The 21,756-nt window shown below is 37.7% G+C and overlaps 1 protein-coding gene across 1 annotated transcript in view; it reads right to left on the reverse strand.

Moving 5' to 3' along the window:
- NSMCE2 (NSE2 (MMS21) homolog, SMC5-SMC6 complex SUMO ligase) overlaps positions 1 to 21,756 on the reverse strand; it is a 125,345-nt gene that overhangs the window by 98,717 nt on the left and 4,872 nt on the right. The window lies entirely within an intron of this gene.

Genomic DNA, 21,756 nt, shown 5'->3' on the forward strand with positions numbered 1-21,756 from the left:
AAATATGTGGAACATGAATATTGTATTATTTTCAGGCAGCATATGTTCTTTACAATATTTTATTTGCAAATATTCATGCTGTGACTATCTAATGCATTTGTAAGTCTCAGCAGGTGTTTTGAAGCTACTCAAAAATATACTTTTTGTTTTCTCATTTTGCAACTGTAATCTTTGACATTTCTTGGGTAACTTGAACAAACAGCTTAGTCAGAAAGACACTTCACTGGTTTCATGTGAACAAGAGAGGGTATGTGTAATTTCATCTACCAACACCTAGTCATTAGGCAATCAGGATATTTTCTGCAAAAGTTATATTTCATGACTCATCACATTGCCTCAGAAATAGCAAGAAGAAACTTAAATGCCCTCTCAGTACATTATAGTTCACAGCTATAATTAGACCCCTTATCCCTAATAAACACAGGAAAATCAAAACAAAGCCAACATTTTATAACACAGGAAATAATGGAAGAATGGATATCATTGGTGATTCAGGCAGTAAAATTATAATTGCCAGGGAAAATCAATTAACACGGGTCATGTGATTAGTAATTCATATCCACTTTTATTCTCCTCTGCATTCCTCCCAGTTCCACTCCTTCCATCTCTAACTACACCTCTGCTTTCCTATTCTAACACTGCGTGCATCTGCTTAGATAAGGACCCTCTGTAGCTGCTACAAAGCTGAACATCCACAGCTGTATTCCTGACACAGCTGCATGTACCACACCAAATGCTGCCAACCACAGGAGGACAGCCAGCTACAAACCCTGAATCCATGCAGGAAATCAGGAAATTAGGAAAGCTGTTTCCACTTCTGCTTCTCCTGTTTATTACTATCCTGCAGTTTCCAGGTATAGAGAAAGCAGCTGGAAGCAGCTAGATTCTGTGAAAGAGCCCCAAAGTCTGTCATGCAGCATTAAAGGTTGTAATCTGATGCAGCATTCTTTAAAAGAACTTTAGTAGCCAATCTGTGCTGCTACTTTTAGGAAGAAAATTGTAGTACAGCTTTTTTAATTAGTTTTTGTGAAGAAAGAAAAATGTCTTCTGATCTGGCAAGCTGGCACATTGCTTAAGTTGCTAACTATATTATTATGTTAGAACACAAAAATCTGTCTCTGCAGAAAGCTGACACAATTGTATAGGGCCATCAGTTTGGGAGCAAAATCTGAAACACATCACTCAGAGACAGAAACATCACACCATATTGAAACAGTGATGGATCAAGGAGACAAAGGAAAAGTGCTAAGATAAATTTACACAAAAGAAGTTACATAATAAGCTATGCTATTTTGTGAACATGGCAATTACAGTCATGATGTTTCCCTTAATTATATATAGGCTTGGTATGTATCCATTTTTCATTAAGTAGATGAATGGATTCTGCAGACAGAATCTTGGCATTCCTGTAACTTTCTTCTGAATAATCAGCATTTCCCTCTCCCCTTCCCCTTCCCTCCCACCCAGTTTCCAGTCCTATCTGGTAACTATGATCATACTATTTTTCCTTCCTGCTAGGAAGCATATGAAGTGCCTCCTTCAAGGCTGACACAAAGGACACTCCATGAATCACAGGAAAGGTTTGTGTAGCAAATAACTGTCATTCTCCTCCCATGGTCAAAATGAATCATATCCACAACATAAAGAAAGTACAGTTGCCTAAATACTTTAAAATTTTTTTTAGGAGAAAAGAAGTGCATTGTTAAATACCAAGAGAGATGTACAAATGTAGTCTTTCCTAATAGTTAAAAAATAACTTTAGGTGAAGAGTAATAATGTTGCATGCAACTTGAGAGATGAACTAAAATAAAGCTCAAAGAGGTAGAACACAGCTCAGCAAGAGGGACATTATCTCCTAACACATTCTGCTTTACATTCTTCCTCTACTGACCATCCCACATCCACCAGCCTGCTTTAAGTCTCAGTACTGTTCACTGCTATTTCTCTGCTGCTGTTCTTTCACACACGTTACACATCCTGGAAATTGCTGAACATGTCACTAAGACACAATCATATCCTGCCCTTGGAGACACTATGGACATACAGATAGATATGAAGGACTGTGTACAGGTCAGTTGTTGTCCATAGTCTATTTCTGCTCATTGACAGATACTACAGTCCATTTTCTGTCTGAAGTTCAACCCATAGGGTGCTGAGAGCTAAGAGGAAATCTCCTATGCTGTTCTCAGCCACTTACCTCCCCATCTCTTAAACAAGATTTAAAAGAAAGATTACATTACAAGCTATTTTATTTGCCTTTTAAAAACTCTCCTTGTTCTACATTGCACACAGAATAACCTGCTGTGCAAGGCTCCTCTGCTTTCCCTTCCCCTGAAGAGCCAAGAGCATTTCTGCCCTTCCCTATCAGGGAGCAGATGCAGGGCAGAGCTTGGGTGCACATGATAAGAAATTGTGGGTGACTGTACGGGGGTGTAAAATTTTACAACTCACCAAGGCAGGGATCTCAGCACCTTCAAGGTTTCTTTACAAGACTCCACCATAGACTAACCAGAACACAACCAGGTTGGTTGACCTGACCTTACTAAGGAACAAGAAATTAGAAAAGACTTTTCTCTCCTCAACACCATCCCACAACTCATCACAAATCCCACTAACCACTGATTTAACAGCACTACAGTATAAAAATAATTAAAATCTCATAATTACATCAGGCTTTTGAAAGATTCAAAAGGCATTGTCTGTTATTCACTCTGCAAGCTCTGCTGCTGCTTTTGTTTCATATGTGAGGTGACAGTGGGGATCTGTGGTAAAAAGACTCAAGGCACTCTCTTCCAGCAGACCATGAGCACACTGACTGCTGAACAGCCTCCAGCCAGACTCCAGCTACAAAGCCAGACAACTCTCCAAAGTGCTCAAACCTTGCACTCTGCAGGCCAACAACCTAGCTTAACACCAAAATCAAACACTTTGCAAGTGCTGGATGAATGCCTTTCCATTATCTAATCAAAAGTTATCCTAATGTTATTTCTAATTCATATCTAAGGAATGCATTCCAAATTCTCTGCATATGCTCTTAGCTACTGACATAAAATATCATTCAAGTGCATATTGTAGTCTCCTTGTTATCTAGGCTAAATATGTTGAGTTTAGTAAGCACTTCTTCACCAGTCATTTCCCTCATCACTCAGAGATTATACATTTTGCAATATTACATTTTTTTACTCACAGAAAGCCCAGTTCAAGGCCACAATTTCATTTTCAAAGGCCCATGTGCATGATGTTAAAATCAGCTGGCTGAACATGCAGTTTGCAATTATGAATTCCAGCTCACATGACTTTATGATCTCTTATTATAATGGAAACTGGGATATTAGTCTGAAAAGTCTCCCTAAATATTAAAGAACAAAATTGCTTAAAGTGACTAGCAAGGTTCAATTTCACTTCTGAAGAGACCAATCACGCTTAGGTGCCTTAATGTTGATTTAAACCAAAATCAGTCAGGACTGTTATGTATCATGAACCCACAGAGTTAAAACACAAGTTGCAACAACAGAATAGAGCCAAGTCAGCACTGATTTAATACATTCTATAGTAACATTAATTTCTGAAATTTATCCAAAACTTGCATTTCTCCTAATATCTGAGTTCATATTTACTTTAGTTTCCTGTATACATCCACAAGTTAGCAAAATTCCTAAAGATTTTTCACAAATACCTCTTTCTGTGCAAAAGTTACCTCATCAGTATTTGTTATTTAGGGTATTACAGCTGTCCTGCAGCCAGTACACACCAATCTAAGTAAGCATTCACCTCCACTGCAGACTGTCTTAAACACAAAATAGTCTGGAACACCATGAAATTACAGAAAGGCCCCAAACTTACAAATACAAATGTGTTTAAAATGAATGCTTAAGCACAGACAATGTGGATTAAGATGAATACATACATACTTTCATACCTTTAGAGTACTGGCTAACAAAAGTCATAATCTTAACTTAAAGAAAGCAGAATATGTCAGTTCTACCTCTGGCACTATATATTAGTTTGTTTTGAAATTTAAGGGTACATGCTGTTTTTACCATGATTCAATGAAGAAGAGGAATGGTATACCATTGCCCAGTAGATTTCAGACTTTTAAAACACTCGTAACACAAACCCATCACTTGAGCCATGAGCAACAGTGGTAGTAGAGTTGTCTTCATATGCCCCAGCAGGAGATAAAACATACACTTTGCCAGCAGGTTTCAAGTTGCTGCTGATAGCAGAGGAACACAATCTCTCTGACTCCCTGATTTAGTTCCATCTTTTGGAGGAAAAAATACACTCTCAATTCAAGATAAATCTAAGTATTTTTGCAGTCATTTTTACTAAGTCTTTCATTTACAGATCCAACAGTGCTAAGACTACCCCCTGTGCCCCTAGTTCTGGTCTACTCAAAACTGTTGATAATTCAAGTTGGACAGTAGATCTTGAAAAAACTCTCAACCAACCCACACTCTTTAAGAACAGATTGGCAACACACTTGGAGAAGACAATAGTGATGCTCAGCAGTGAGAGACCTATGTAGGAGAGCACTGCCTCATTTCCCCCTCTGTCTACACAGGAGTGAAGCCTGTCACAGCACTTCAGACTATACAGACCAAGAGAAACTTAAGCAGGAGACTGATTGCTTCTGTAGTATTGAGAGTCCATCATCACTTCTTCTCCTGCAGATACAGCTCCTCAGAAAAACTTTCATCAAAGATTTCTTTCATTTCTCATTTCCCTGACCTGCAACATACTTCCCTTCTTAGGCTGCAGAAAAAACAGAAGATTAATACAGAAAATCCTAAACTAATATGAGAAGCCATACAAAGGAACAGCAAAAAACTGGAGAAAATCAAATTCATCTCCTGAATGCAGGTTTCTTCATATAGATAAATGGTTGAAAGTAGAATGCCAAAAGCATCTTCATGGAGCTGTCTGGATAGGGCACTAACCACTGCAATTCTTAAGAGAAGAAAAATTACTGCTGATAAGAGGAGCAGCAACCATACAGGGAATGGCAGTTGGTGGAGTAAAGGGGAATGTGGGGCAGTAATTGCAAAATTTCCCTCCATGTAACAGTCAGAAGCTACTTACTGCTAAAGTTAGTCATAATGAAACTCCAGCTTCTCAGGAAATGCCTTTAACTGGGCTTTGATACTTTAGTATTTGATGCTGTATTTCCCTCACTGTCCCCTAACAAAGCCATGCTTTTTGCACAGAAAGTTTTCACACACACAGAGTTAGAGATCAAGCAAGCATGATTTTAGAGACCAATACTTTCACCTAGATACCAGACACCACTGAAAGGTAGGTGTATCTCACAAAATGAAATTGTATGAGTGACAGAAAGAGAAACTTATGCTAGAGGTGGGCCAGCTTGAGCAGGGGATTGGGCACAATGACCTCCAGAGATCCCATCCAACCTCAGCCATTCTGGGTTTCCATGACATTCTTCAGTATTCAACAACCTCATCTCTAAGCCATTTTTCTGGAAGAAGGCTAAAGTGAGCGCAAGTTTAAGTCCTTTCAAGCAAAGAAGGAAATGGAATGTGAGTTTCCAGTATTCTATCAAACAAAAAATCTAAGTAGGAGGAGCAAAATTGAGAGGAGCATGTGAGGCAGGACTAGCAGTACTTGTAAGGGAAAGACCAGTGCAGAGAACAACAACACAGGTGGCATCAGAACTACCACTTGTGAGTGATTTTTAGTTTCATGTCATTTTCTATTGGGATTCTGTTAAGAAACTGCAAATTAAACTGAAACATCTGAATTTAGGTCAAGCATTTTCCCATACCTGAGTAAAATCTTCTGAGGTTGCATTTTCAAAATGAAAGGGTGGTGCTTTTCAGCCTGGATTTAAACAACTGCTTTATCTGGCAAATAATGGGGAAAAAAAATCTTCAATTATCCATTTCTCTCTGCTTAGGTGTTTTTCGTTTTTTTTTTTAAAGTCAATTGAGCCAAGAGTGTCTGTTAGATTACAAACTCTGCCTGATGAAAAAACCCTTGTCTTTTATTACAAACCATTTCCATTGATTGAAATACGAACAGTCAGAGGCCCTGGAGGCACCTGCCAATCCCCTGGAAAAGAAACCCAAGTACATGATATTGCAGAGAATCAGAATTTCAATAGAAAAAGACCATGCATGGTCTGAACACCCACCTTGAAACATGTGAATTGCTGAGTGCCCAGTTTGAAACATCTCAGGGGGCCAGTATTTCCAGTGTTGCACACATTCTGAAAACAGTCATTTCAGCGTGGGCACAGGAAAACTGAGGCACTTGGCATCACTAATGACTTCTGAAAATAACTGTATTATTCTATAATAATCACAACACTTTTCCTCATCTGAAACTCTCTTAAACTCCATCACCAGCAGAACAAGACCAACAGTGTTTTGGAAAGCAACTTCCTTACAGTACCATTTTTTCTCCAGACCACCAGGGGAAGGGTAAAAAGCTGTAATGATCCCAGTTTAGACATGAGAGCAGTAGCAAGGGTTTATCTGACCAGGTATATCAACCACAGTACCCAAACAGACTGCAATGTAAAGAACAGCATTACCTCTGAACACCAGCTGACACTATACTGAGCTAATGAAATAAACAGAGTTCTCACTCAGAATTTGATGTAGCAAAACACTCCAACATGTGCTTTGCTGTATAAAATCCAAACTAAAATATTATTCAACAAAAATATAGATGGTTTAATTTGGGCTGAGACACACAAGTAATACAAAGACAAAAACTAAACTCTCATAGAAGTAAACATACTTTGCTATGAAACAGAAAAATAGATTTATAGATATATACATATTTTTTTGCTATTGTAAGCTCTCTACTTGATGTCACATGCAGCACCAAGACATGAAGACAGGTAGTATGCATACAATTTTACAAAAAAAAAAAAGGTCTTTTTCTTGACTAAACACTAAGGCCTGCACAATTCCCAGACTATTTCCTGCCATTCAGGCAAGAGAGACCAGCACTTGACCAGCATCTCTTTTCTCCTTACTAAATTCCAAGGTCATGGTGAGGTTAATCTTTATTTTACCATTTCATTTTGCAGAAAGATCAATTTGAAGTTAACAAAGACAATATAATGAGTAAGCAGAAGCACTGAAAGGAGGATAAAGCACTTACAAGATGTAATAGTTTTGAGAAACGACTCAAGCTCTGCACTATCAAAATTCTACACCAGTCTCCTGGCATTACTGTGATATCCATCCAGAATTACAGTTCTCTCTTCAGGAAATGAGTAAATCAGCATTCCTCAACACTAGCACAACACAAGCCCAAGAAGAACAGAAACATGAGTTATGTTGACAGACAAGCAACAAGAAAAAATCCAAGGCTGAGGTTCACATACATTTTTTTTTTGGCAACACAGTGAGTTTCACAGGTCATTTCTCCAGGCACTCATCCCTGCTGTTCCTCTTATGTTCTTCCTCTGCTGCCCATCAGCCGGGATAATATAGTCTTTTATAGGGTCATACTAGAAATTGGGTTAATGAAACAATTCAAACTAAAAATAGCAATCTGTCCTCCAAACCCAAACTTATGTTATTCCAGCAACAGAATCTGAAGTGCAGCTATTAAAACAGTTGTACCAGTACAATTAAGGGAGTTGCAAACTGTAGCTGGGTGGAGATGGTGGGGGGAACTCCTAAATCAACTTGTTTGCCAAGAAAAAGGTAAAGGAACCCCATCTGTGTATTTCCAGAGTAAGCACAAGACATACATAATCTTACCAAAGAAATCTGACCAATCTCTCATAAAGAACCTTCTCCATGTTTTCCTATATATATATATATATAGGAATATATATATCTATATTCCTATATAGATATATATATAGGAATATATTCCTATATATATATATAGGAAATATATATAAAATTCATGCTTACAAAAACACACACATGCACTCACATATCACTCTCATCCCAGTGTATCAGCACATGATGAAATAAAGGCTGAAAAGAACATTTCCAACTATTTTCAACAGGAAAGAATTTTCCTATTACAAACAAAATGTTTCTTGCCTCTGGAAGCAGGGACATGTCTGCACCACACAACAGAGCTTGGTACAGTGCCCTGAGCTGCTGATGACCTTCCTTCTTCAGATGAGAGATGTCAGAGCTGGGAATATTTAAAAGTAAGGGGTTTAGTGCTATCCTCCTTCTACCCAATTTGTCCTCCCAGAACTTGATAAGGTAACACTGGAATTTGAGAAAAATTTTCTTGAAATATTTTCCCTTACAAGGAACAGCAAAATATTAGTTAAAGCCTTGTAATTGCTACCCTTTGATCTCTCAGAATACTTTGTAAAACTGATATTTAAAATGAAGAATTTTATTTCAAGACTTTTAATTAATCTTTACCATTCTACAAGACTCAGGCTGCTTTATGTATGATTTCCCCTGGAAATGAATATCAGCAAATTGTTTTTTTAATTATTCCAACAAGTTCATTTGTAACTTGTTAGATCTTTTTTAAGCACAATTTCTTCTGTATTACTCAAGATCTCTACTGGCACATTATGAATTCTACAGCGATAATCCATGCAGTTTTTATTTACAAGTCAACTGTATTAATGCTTTCTCTTGCCAAAACCCAATTCTTCTCATATTTTAAATTGCACTGACAGGTGAAAAACAAATATTTTAGCGTGAAGTGCAAGTCTGTCTCTAATAAAAGGCATGATTGTTATGAGCCAGCAGTAAATAATACCATTAGGTTTTTCACAAGAAAAACTTTGCTTCTGTTAATGAACCAATTATACTTCTCATCTCAGAGAAGCTAATTCAAAGAGTACATTGAAGTAAATGTAGTAATTACTTAGAATTTCCTCTATTTAGGGGAAACAGGAAATGGGTTAGAAAGACTTTTCAGAAAAAAAAAAATATCAGTAGGTAGGAAAACAAGCCCTTTTCACCCAAGACCTTCAAAATTCTGAGAAACATTACCTCTGTCCTGAAGTGGGGGCAGCCTAGCTCAGAGCTCATGAGCTCTCATCACAGCTTATTTAATCACTGTAATGTTTCAGTAAATGTAGCTGTCTTGGTTCTGGACTTAAGCTACTGTAGTATCTGAGTCTGGTGCAGCTACATCTGAGCTGAAATCTAATAGACTTGTGGCACTACAGGAGCAGGAGCCCCACGGTGCATCAGCAGTGTCCTGGCCGGACACGGTGCCTGGCCTGGGACAGAGCAGGGGACAGGAGCCTCCCAAAGTGACCAAGGGCTGTGTCCTGCATAGGTCACACCCTCAGCCCCTCACTGCACACGAGCCAGTCATGCTGCTTTGCACAAAAACAGGTTTTGTTTTTGCACAAAGCAAAGCTGAGTGCCCACCAAAGTGCCACCAAAGCTCAGTGACCTGCTGCCCTTTGCAGCGCACACAAAGCCCCACGAGCAGGACACGGTGGACACGAGCCCTAGGGCAAGGGAAAGCAACAGAACACGTGGCAAACAGGAAGGTAAGACCAAGGTAATTCCCTCACTCCAAGACAATCCATCACTGTCTTATTTCAGTTCACATACACAAAAAACCCATAGAACCCAAGCTAAGCTTCCACATCCAACTGCATCAGCTTCATGCAGACACAAACGAACACTCATCAAGCGCTTAAATGTTAACATTACCAACCCAAAATGAAACAGATGGGGAAGGAAAAATGCCAAAATATGTCTGGTTTTTCAATGCCCAGTATTTTGATTAGATGCTTAAAAACTTTTTTTCTCTGAACCCACACAGCCTCCCAGTCTAAATTTTGGTATTTCTGCTTCTACAACCCTTGGCATTCCTGACTTCAGAATTTAGAAAAGGTTATCTGTAGCCCCAGACAGAGCATGGCTGCTCTTTTGCTAACCAGCTGGGGCATTGGCTGTACTGCAGCTGAGCAGCAAGATCTGGGTGGGAAAACAATCCGGTTTTATAAGAAGCATTTGAGACAAATCTGACTGGCAGCAACTCCAAATTTTGTCCCACTGTGAACAAAGCAGTGAAGTCTCTTAAAACAGAGCTGACACTGGTCCACACACATAAATGAATAAACAAAAGACAAATCAGATTCGTAATATAAAGCTGACAATAGAAAGTTTGGGGTTTTAAAATCAGAAACTGATATGTAAGATTCTCAGAAACGTAAAGGTTAGTAAAAATTGATATGAGTATCATCCCCAAAGTTAATTTTTGAGAATGCAGATACTTCTACATGCTTTGGATATTTTCCAGTTTCTGCTGAAGAGAACTGACAGACAGAACACAATCAAGGTTGAACTAAAGGAATGTAGAAAACCAGAGTCTCATGAAAGCAAAGGTCAGGTGACGTTCCCCATGCAAAGCATCCAATTCAGCATGAATCATATATTGATACAGCACTCAAAGTGCTAACCATGCCATAGTACTAAAGCAAGAGCTTTCAGAGCCCATAATTCCTCAACATGACCCAAAAAAAACCCCAAAACCCCAACACAAAAAAAGAAAACAAAAAACCCAACAACCCACATAATCCTCTTACACAGACAAGGCAAAGGCAAAGACTGCACACAAACTTTAAGTGTAATGAAAACCAGCACTTCTTTCTGCCTCTAGCAGGCTTCCTTTGCATAAAACCCCTTCTGTGAATTGGCAGATCTCCTCTTTTTGGCACGAATTGCTGGTATGTGGCATTCATTCTGCTGCTTGAATGCTAGTAAGTAACACAGCTAAATCTTTCCATTGCTGAAATTTCACTTCCCACAAAATTCATACAAAAAATTTGACCTATGACAAGGAGCTGCTACTTTCTTATCATGTGGAAAATGCATATCTCTGTGCAAAAAAAAAAAAAGCAATGCAAGTCAGTATTGCCTAGGTCTCTTATACACACACAAATATTTAGGATTTTGAGAGGAAACAGGAATTTGTTTGATGGCTTACAGTATACCACAGATGATGGTCTCTCAGCATATTTTTTATATAATGCTGTTATCTTTGTCCATAGTAGGAAAGAAGAAGCTTTGAGGAGCGTTGTGGCTTCTCAAAGGGTAGTTAAAAAAAAAAAATAAAAAAGGAATATAAATTAAAACTGAATGTGGAAATGTTCTGTAACCAGATAAGAAGTAAAAGGTTGCCTCTATTTCAACTTAAACAGAACTGGTAAACTATGACATACCTATCAGTCATTGTGTTATCAAAATAAATTAAATTCAGAACCATAGGACTATGGTTGAGATTTGTGTGGCTAACATGCACTAGTTGAGAGAATTTTCTCTCCTTTATACTGACATGGTTTTGAATTTTGTTCAATTTAAAATCTGTTTTTCTGTAAAAGTGACTGAGCCAAGTCTGTACACTAAAGTATATTCCATGGAGAAGTCTCGATTACCTTGAAACGTCAGACCAGACTACACACCTCTAACAAAGCATGGATAAAATCTAAAAATGCCAAGAAAAAATAGAATTTGAATGAGTTATTGCATACCTAATTCTCTCAAAAACAGCTGTGAATTAGATCCACACCCACAAGTAATAAACTTCAAAAAACGAAGTCTTGTGAAAATGTCACATTAATCTACCCATGCCGTAAATGTCTACTCACCCACTACTTACTAAGATGATTAGTAAGGAAATCACAAGTTAAACTTTATTCATCTGAAGAAAAATAGGAAAGAGGTTGCAAGGTTGATTTAACTCAGAAGATATTATTGTCACTTGACATTTACATGCAATGTATAATTCCATTCCCACTTACAGTCTGGGGAAAGCCTGTTAAAATTACTTCCTTAATGTGTGAACACTTCTTTGAATTGTTCATCTGCCACCTTCTCCTTAAGACAGCTGGCTCCTTTTGTTAAGCCTTTTTTAATAGGAAAGTTCATTATATGTAATTTAGGGAGCAGTTTGAGATTGTCACCTTCTATTTAGTGCTACTGCACATGCATATTTCAGAGCACTCTTTAGTATCTGTTGATAATGTCAAGACGGCAAAAGTTTCACACACACACATGATGAACAGCACTAGCATGGAACTGTCTGGAATGACCACATTGATCTCATTTTCATCCACATGGACGAGTCCTCCTCCCATTTATTTGTCAGAATACTCTTCCCCTTTGTAAAAGCTAACACCTATGTGGCAACTACAGAGGTTGCTTACATGGAAACACCATTAGGAAGGCATTCAATTATCTTTTATTATCTAGACACTGATCAGCATACTGTCCTGCTTAATCCTGTTGCTGGGACTTTCTTATTTCTTGCTTTTCCTTGTCCTCCATTCCTTGTCCTTGACCACTTACTCCTCTCCCCTTCTATTCCTTCTCATCCAGTTCCCCCATTCCCACATTTTTTTCCTGAGCACTTGCTAGCCAACTTTTTGATTCTTTCTCTATGGGCAAGTGCTATCTCCCCAGTGATCTCAGTCTTTGGGAGTCACGTTCTCCCATCCTTTTATGTAATAGCAGCTCTAACAGACTCACAGACTCATAGCTGTCGGTTTTCTTTTATTGGCATAAAAGTCCATTAGCAAGAAAAAAAACCCAAACTGCACAACAATTACAAAAAGGCCATAAGCTCCTCAGACATTAGTAGCAACTGCTGTGAAGTGCACAGTTTGGAAACTAACCTAACATAAACAGTGCCTGAAGGTGGCTGGGCAGTGTGAGTGGCAGCAGTTACTTGGTTACTCCGTGTCCTTCACAAAAGGTTGTGCTGTATGATGCCCACCAGTAATGTCAGACCCTTGTTCAATGCCTAAGACGGATTGTTCTGATTTTCAGTTTTTTTAAAAAGGGGCTAACTGTATGCTGACAATTCAGCAGATGCATCCCTCTCTTTAATGGCACATATCATATAATTCAGGCAAGGACTCTAAACAAGCATGAGACTAAATCCTTGCATTGTCCTTCAATAAGCTCTCTCAGTATTCCAAAGAAAGAGCAACACAAACTACTCATGCCTGGAAAGTGGGACTTAGACCATGACTGACTAAAGCAGCTCAACTTGTGAAGTTAAAGATACTAAAGGTGACTTGTTCATGATCTACCACTACCAACCTGAAGATTTCTGAACATACTGGGTTCTTTGATTATCAGATAGAAATGTAAGATCCAGTGCCTGAAAACTGAAACACAAAAGAAAACACAAGGCTGAACAATTTATTCTGAGATAGGATGGATTCCTCAGTTGACCTCTTGCTGAACTGAGTGTTTCACTGTAAATTTTCTTACTGTAAGCAGTTCTAGTAGAACATTTTTTGAAACAGTGCAAAAATTTCTCTCTTCACATAGTATTATCCCATTAATAAACACCAGACTACCCTCCAGTAGACATGGTTGTGAGTCCATTAATAAATTTCATCTAAGTGCAGATTTTCACTTAGTGCCCTGTGTGTATTTTAATGGTTCAAACCATTTCATAACACCTGCAATTGTGGGATCACACCTACAGTTGTGATAATTCCAATTTGTCAACTCACCAAAAGGCAAGGATGATATCTTTGATATCTTTGCTGGTCTGCTGTCTTCTGCTGCCTTTTATTTTCCCTGTACACATAATTTTCCTGGCCACCTATCTCCTCCTTTTCCAATCACCTACCACCACTAGAGACAATTAATATTATTTTTAGACTCTTGTAACAAATGACATAAGCAAAACTAGAAATAAATATCTACACAGGAGTTTGAGATATTCATACATCCTCACAAAACATTCCTGACACCTTTTTTATAGAAGGCAATGTTTTGAGAACTCCAGTAACTTCCTCAAGGCCACAGTGTGATGCCAGTTGGAAAGCACAGTTAGTCCCAGCCTTGAGGACTCAGAGAAATTAGACTCAAGAGGACCTCAGTTATTTAATCTCATTCATGTAAAAGTATTATGTGTTCCCTGTTCTTCTTCAGAGAAAATAGTAAACAAAATGAGAAGGGAAACAAAATAATCTATGAAAATTATAATTTAAAGTATTTTAAAGCTCCAATTCAGACCACCAATCCCTGCCTATTCTCCAAAGGACAGTATTTTCCTAAATTTCCTAATTTTCCATAGGTTTCAGTGTCAGTAAGGAGCACAAAAGTCTTACACCCAATTTTAACTGAAAAAGCAAACATTCCCCTTTAAGTTCTTGGAATTTAATCAGTCTATATTACAGTCTTTGTTCTTTGGAGCATAGGTATGCTATATAACATTGGTGTAAATTTCATAAAACATGTCATAAAACCTGGATTTGAGTCAGAGGGATTTTTTTTTTTAACTGGAAGTATTAAAAACCTCTAGTAATTAATTCTATGTTCACTTACAAAAAAAAGTAACTTGAGTATCAATAAAAACAAGGTAAAAACTAGTAACAGGTTCTTGAATTCTTGAAGAGATGAACAAAGACACAGGAAAAGAAAGGAAAAAAAATTGAAAAGTGTCCTGTGTCTATTTGTAGGGATCTGGATGAAGTTTCAGAATGATCACATCTATGTAAGGGCTTCTTTCATGTTCTGACCAAACACTGAGAACATGTCAGCACAATGCTTACTTTTTACCCAGATAAATCTTTTCCTAGTGGAAAGAATCAAGATAAGAAATACAATCGTTTTATATTCTTAATCTTTCTGACTGCTGCCAACCCCAGGTTTTTTTTCTACTTTTCTGGGTTCCTCCTCCTTCCCTAATTTGTTATGCACACAATTAGATCACTGAAAGCTAAATTCCAATCTACTTAAATTGATAAAAATTAAAACCTTCAGAGTGGATTCTTCAAAGCCCACACTGCTTTCTATATATACTCTATGCTTCTACATTTAAGCAGGAGTTAGTAGTATTTTCTTATTGCCACATTTCTGTAGCAGTAATATGGTGATAAGAAAATGACAGATTTATATACTACAGAGAATATTTTCATACAGTAAATTACTCAGATAAAATATTCCTCTTTGGCTTTTGTTCAAAAAGGTTGATTTATCTTTGTGCTAAAAAGCCCACACAAGACCTCTGCAGTACTTCATAGTATTTCTAAGCTGGAACAGACCATCAGCATCATTCTGTTCTGATCTCATGCATAGCAGAGGCCAAAGAGCCTCACCCAGCAATTTCAAGCCTGTAACTCACAGCCATAAGCTCACTCATTCTCTCAAGGTTAACATCACTAGTGCATAGAGGGTCTCCAAAAAGGTCTGTACAGCATTTAAATCCCACTTATGATCTATTTTGAAGACTACTGAGATTTTATGAGGTCTAGGACAGAGAAATTTACAGTAACTATGGGTACATGAGGTAACCCACCAGGTGACTACAAATCTCTCTGACTCACAATGACCTCTGGGGGATTAAACTGCCCACTGCCTTAGAAAAATACATAAGAAAATAGAATAAATATTCACACATACATATGCACGTATTTGACATCAGATACTATGTAAATACCACCTACCAAAATCTGTGAAATAAACTGTGGGGTTTTCATCTGAGTACTTGAAAATGTTCTGACAAAACACCTACACAGCTCTGACCTTTTGCTCAGGTGCACAAAGTCAGTACATTTTCACAAGAACACCCTAAGGACAGTTATTCAGACAGCTAAGCTTTAAATCAAGCCTGCATTTCACTCTGAATGATACTCTCTAGACCAATCACAACATAGCAGCTTCATGCAAGAATAAATGTATAAAATGCAATGATCTGCATTGATCTGGTAATACAAACTTTCCTTCTGTTCATCTTAATTCTCAATTTATATTTTATTGTCACTAAATGCAAGAATACAGTGATAAGGCACCAACACCTCCAGATCCATTCCAGGAGTGAGTTCCAGAGTGCCACAGCAAGTGAAGCAAAAAGGAAAGCCTCTGCTGCCACCTAAAGGATTTCTCTGTCCTTCCAACTGCTGAAGTTTAACGAGCACCCAAACTGAAAAAGAGCTATCAGAACAAAAGCATGCTGCTTAAGACAATAATACAGCTGCTTAATATAGCTTATTACAACTTAATATAGCTGCTTTCCCCTCACTGCACTGTGCTCTTCTTGCAGTCAAAATTACAGCCAGGAAATAGTAACAACACTACATATTTGTTTCTTCCCACTTTGTAAGATTACAGACTACAGTCAGAGTGGTTTTGGATAAATATAAAAGAACAAAACATTTTCATTACAAGTCATATTTTTTCCAGATTTTGAAACAAGGCACGTTTCCAAATTCTCCTTTTTTGGACCACTCCTCTGAAGAACAGCTTCCAGAATGGACCAGTGTGTTCCAGCAATGGGCTCATCAGCGCTGGATATAAATATTTTAAGTAAAGAGAGCTAGGAAAAAACAATTAATCCAACTCTCTCTTCTCAAAATTTTATATTGACCATAGAACATAGTGAAAAAAAAATGTAACTTTGTTTTCAGTAAAGTATTTTGCAAGAACTCAACCAGTCTTTCTTTCAAGAGTAAAATTACTTGAAGCATAAATACTTCAAGTGTAGCACCATGATCTTACACACTTCAAGAAAACATATCTTTGTCATTGTTAGTTGAAAGGTTAAATATCTGTAAAACAATACAAGAAGAACAGCACAACATATGTGTAAGTTAAGATTAAAAGCACATCTTTCCTAAAATGATTAATTTTAAGTGAAGGATTTGAAGGAAAGCAGAATTAGTATTTTTGAGAAAAGAAATCTGGAACATTTTATTTCACATACCACAAAATACAAGCTTACTTCAGACAACAGGAAAAGAACTTCCCCAAGAAAGATGTAATTTTAGTCCCTACATTGAGTTTGTGCATGTCACCAATTAGCACCACAGACATTGGTGTAGCAACGAAACAGAACAGGGCACAAACAGCTTCTGGCAGAGAAAAACCTGGGGTTAGAATAAAACTTCCTTTGTGAACAGTGTGGTATCATGAGGGAATTCTTACAGCTTCACAGGGAGCATCTAGCAGAGTCTAACACAGAAAGATAAACTTTATGCATCATTTGCCTCTCTTCATTTTCTACAGTACCTTCTCACAACTAGAAAACATTTCTGTATAGCAAGTGACAGTAAAACGTCCTTTATCTCCAGAATGGACTTTGAGATTCTACATTTACATTCTCTAACAAAAAAGAACCAGAGAAAGAATATCTACACTTAGGTTCTCCAGTAACAAAAAACCTGTATTACTACAGTGCATATAAATCTGTTTGCTACTTTCTTCTCACGAGCATCTTCAGAGGTACATGGACCTAATTGTGAAAACCAAGGTCTGATTTCTCATGAACAATCCCTGCAACACAGACCACACCTCTGACCATTATGAGGCCACTGCAATGTGGAGATGAGAGCAAACCACCGTTTGTATGTGATAGAAGGCAGGATGTGCAAGAAGACACCTTGACAAGGCTTATCTTGCCTGGACAAGAGCAGGGCAGCAAGGCAAAGTTTATTCTGTTTATTCCCTCAGTCAGAGAATCTTCATGCTCACACCTCTTACTCAAGCAAGTCATTCCAGCCTCTGTGCTACAGCCTGTTCTCAGGACAACTACCTCATGTTTGGATCATTTTTATGAAGCACCATGATCTCTAACACCATGGAAAATAAGAGATCATAAACATTTTAGAAGCACAGGTGTCAGCAGGTTGATTTCTGAGTTCCAAAACAATTACATTGTAGTCGTTTCAGAAACAAGAACTTTGTCAATGTCAAGATTCATGTTACGGTATGATACTGCAGGAATCCTGCATTTGTATTTCCAAGGAAAGTAAGCTAGGAAAAAAAAGAACAAAGAAAACAAATAAACAAAATCATTTGATATTCAATCACAGCTACAGAGTCCATTTTCATACTGGAGTTTATACCATTCCAAGTACAAGTTTTAGGTCAATGACAGCAAAATTTATATGAAAAGGGCCCCTATCTCAGGGATGAACAAACTTAGAATGTTCAAGTCTGACTGTTTTAGGCTGCTGCAATGGGTTTAGAAAGTCACTGCAAAGAATAGTGGATATTCCATATAAACTCATCCAACTGTCTATCAAAAGGCTGACAATAACAGCATAAAACAAGGCTAACCACCACAGCTGCATGCTTTACACTTCTTCCCATGTCAACAACCCTCAGCAATGTCCAGAGCTGTTCTTGTTAAAAACCATTCTAAGTGAGCAGCTAGATAAGTCAAAGTAATGTGGGTAATCTCCCAGGGTTAAATCCATATGGAAAGAATATCCTACATTACTACTGTTTAACTAGTGAACAGGCATGATGACACAAGTGGCTCTCATTCAGCTGGAAATGAGAAAGCAGTCAGAAAAGGAGGACAAGCTCATATGAGATGCAGTGCAGCACACATGAAGAAAAGTGCAGAGGCAGCCCTGGGACAAGGGGAACAGACAAATGGGGTAAGCAGACAGAACTGAGGTAAACTCTGCTGGCAGAAGGAGCAGGTCATGCAATGAGCAGACAAAAGACTGAGCTCTAACTTAATCTGGGGAACATGCCAAAGAATGGTATCACTAACATTTTTAAGACTCCTGGGCCTGTTCTGTACACAGTGCTGAGCAGAAAAGCTCTTCAAAGGATGGTAAGGAAACAGTAGGAATTCTCAAGAAGATCCTGATTGTGCTACAGGAAGATCACTGCAATACAGATGGCAAACAGCCATGGGCAGCTGATCGTGACATTTTCAGCAAGTTTTTGAAGAAAAGGTAGCTCTTTTATTTCCTCAACTAAGATCAGAATTCATCTGCAGTAACTGCTTCCAAAAAAGTTATTCCACACTTCATGGCCTCTACACTTCACACTGGGCAAGTGACACATGGTTGGAAGAATGTACCAGACATCAAGGAAGCACCTTGCCTTCTAGAAAACCCATTCAGCTAATTAGACAAAACCCTAACTGTTCATTCTTCAAAATGCTCTTCAAAAGTTTTATGCTAAGAAATTCTTATCTTGTCTGTAGTTGGCATAGTTTCCAGACCTCCCTATTATTTCCCATTTGTACTGGAAAATCCTCCCAGCTTGGACTCCAGCCCAGACAAAAGTAACACCCTGTCTAAAGAGCAGCTGCTGGACTGGAAGCCTGGAGAGGACCATGAGTTAGACTTCTTCATTCCAATTCCCACAGCTCTCCATACTTTACAATCCCATATTCTTGAGAAAGTTCTGTGGAAGAGTCACCTGAAACTGCCACCCTCAGCAAGCTGACCAAACTTACATCCAAAAATTTTGAGCAAAACTGGGAATGGGTGTCTATCACGGATATGCCAGATTTGTCCTGGGCCAGCATATTCTTACCATAATCAGCACATCAGTCAACATGGAATTTCAGGTTTCATTAATTCTAAAAACAGAGAATAAAACTTATCTTTCAAATATTTGACATGGATGTCCATCAGTGCTTTATAACTCTATAGAGCTACTCCAAACAGGTAAGCAAAGACAGTTCAGCAATGAAGTTAAATTAGCAGTGCAAACAGTTGCTCCTCTGTGTGCAGAGGTGTCAACACACGGCTGAGAGTTCAATACTCAGAGCATTACAACTGAGAGATGTTGTCAAACAAGTACTTGTGACAAGTGACTTAATGAATTTTCTTTCTGCAATCACACTACTAGAGCTCAAAAACATAACGAGGCAAGATTTAGAAAGATGCAAATCATAGTAGAACTGAGACAACTGTACTTTTGTTATATTGAACAGTGTAATCTTCAAATTCTCAAATCTATTAGGTCTCCAATCCAGCAAAAGATAAAACATGTGCTTTAGCCTTAAAATAATCAGAACCTTGGAAGGTTGGTGAACCACTCAGGAATATCAGTGTGCCTTTTCCTTCAGTATTTTACTAGGCTGGGCCACAGAATGTCCAAGAGTATTTTGAGCATAGGCAGGACATAATGAAACCACGTGTGCACAGTCAGGTTTTTTGCTCACATCATTTATTTATACACTGGCTTTTCAAAATGCTTCTATACAACAAAAGGGTTCTTTAAAAAAGAGAAAAATACAACCATTAGACTATGTCAGTATCTAAAACATAATCAGCAGAAAGACTGAGAAGAAAACAGGTTTATCTTTCTTTTTCACTCATTAAATAAAATGAGCTTTTAAATTGGCTGTTTCCCTCTCACAGTCAGTTTGCTGAAATGAATTTTCACCTCTGATACGGATTCTTAATCCCTTCCAGGATCTTTTAAAATTCTGTCTCTTTGCCAGCACATGCTTGTAACACCAATGTTCAACACTAAAAGTCAGCAGGTTCTCAATTGACAGGGAGATATTAATCAACAATTTAACTTCATGGACATCAACAAAACCCCTTAAAAAATAAGAGTTCTTCATGATCAGATACATTAAAATTATTCTGCACACAGCTATTATTAACAATAGCCTTATTAATAATAAACAGCCTTATTTTTGTGAAGATTGCATAAGTTCCTAAATGAACGATGTCTAACCCAAATATTGAACACAAGTTATTTTAATATATTATTTAATATATTAAAATTTCTTTTAATAAATATATAGAGGAGTGGAACAAAATAAACATTTAAATACATTTAACAGTAAATGTTTTCAGGATTCTGTGGATATCCTGTTTGTGGATAAAAGGAATTAAGAGAGGAAAAATCACTCGCTGAACTAATTTTGCTGTCTTTTCAGTTATCTTAAGAAGTAAATGTCATTTTTCTCATGTACTTGCTATGAAAAATTTCATTACTATTCACATAAAACAGCACTGCCTATTATGAAAGACTAAAGGAACAAAATATACCCGCAGAAAAAAGTGCCTTTAAACTCAAAGTAACAGTTGCAACAGAATCCCTTCCTTCCACAAAGCCTGGTAATGAAACCTGTCAGAATCTGAACAGACAAATTTTGCAAAGGAAATTAAAGCAAACAGCAAATAAGACAGGAAGAAGAACACAGAAACATGTTATCTAACTCTGTCTCAAAATTAAATTAGTATTTTACCTCAGAACATGAAGGCAAAGCAGGATAGATGAGTAACAGCTCTAGAAACAGAAATTGCCACATGTGAGCTGGAGGTAAGAGCTGAACAATCAAGTCCGGCAGATCAGATGATGCTAATTCTAAAACACTGAGAGTTTACCAAAGCATGTCGTGCCACAAAAACCCAGTATTTTTCGTGATGGCATTCTATAAGGAGCACAAGAACTTGAAGTCCAAGCAGAGTAGTCAGGGGAATGAAAACCAAACTTTACAAAAGTAATGACCTTCACTATTTGTTCATTCCATGTAAATATATCTGCAAGGAAAGGTGTAAGAGTGAAGAAGACAACTGTTGTAGGTAAAAATGTTATTTGGGAACACCAGACAAAAGAAGTATGACCTACAAATCTGGAATACCTTCTCTGTAGTGCAGTGGGATGGATTATGGCAATAGATCATGCTTGATAATTCTATAGCCATGATTCAACAGGAAAGTTGCCTCTACTAGAATAAAATGTTTTATGGTCTAGGTAGGAGCTGTTTTCCAGTCACACAATGTAACTTAACTGTAACCAGGTATTTCATCAGGATAATCTCCTACCCTCAGGACAGAATGCTAAAAATGGTCCTTTTGGTCACTGAGTTAAATGAACAAAATAATTTCAAGCTTTTAATTAAAGATTAATGTGTCAGGAGCAGGTAAATGAGGTAGAGACATTTCCTAGGAGTACAAGGTGCAGACTTGCAGTTGCAGAGCTGCACAGATGAGTTTAAGTTGCCTTTCCAATAGGAAAGCAACAGAGGCCCCTACTGAAAAGTGAAATCAATAAAAACTTTCAGTTTTTATATAAATAATTAATTTCTGTGATCTTGGGG

This window comes from Erithacus rubecula (assembly GCF_903797595.1).
Source record: "Erithacus rubecula genome assembly, chromosome: 3".
Taxonomy (NCBI): domain Eukaryota; kingdom Metazoa; phylum Chordata; class Aves; order Passeriformes; family Muscicapidae; genus Erithacus; species Erithacus rubecula.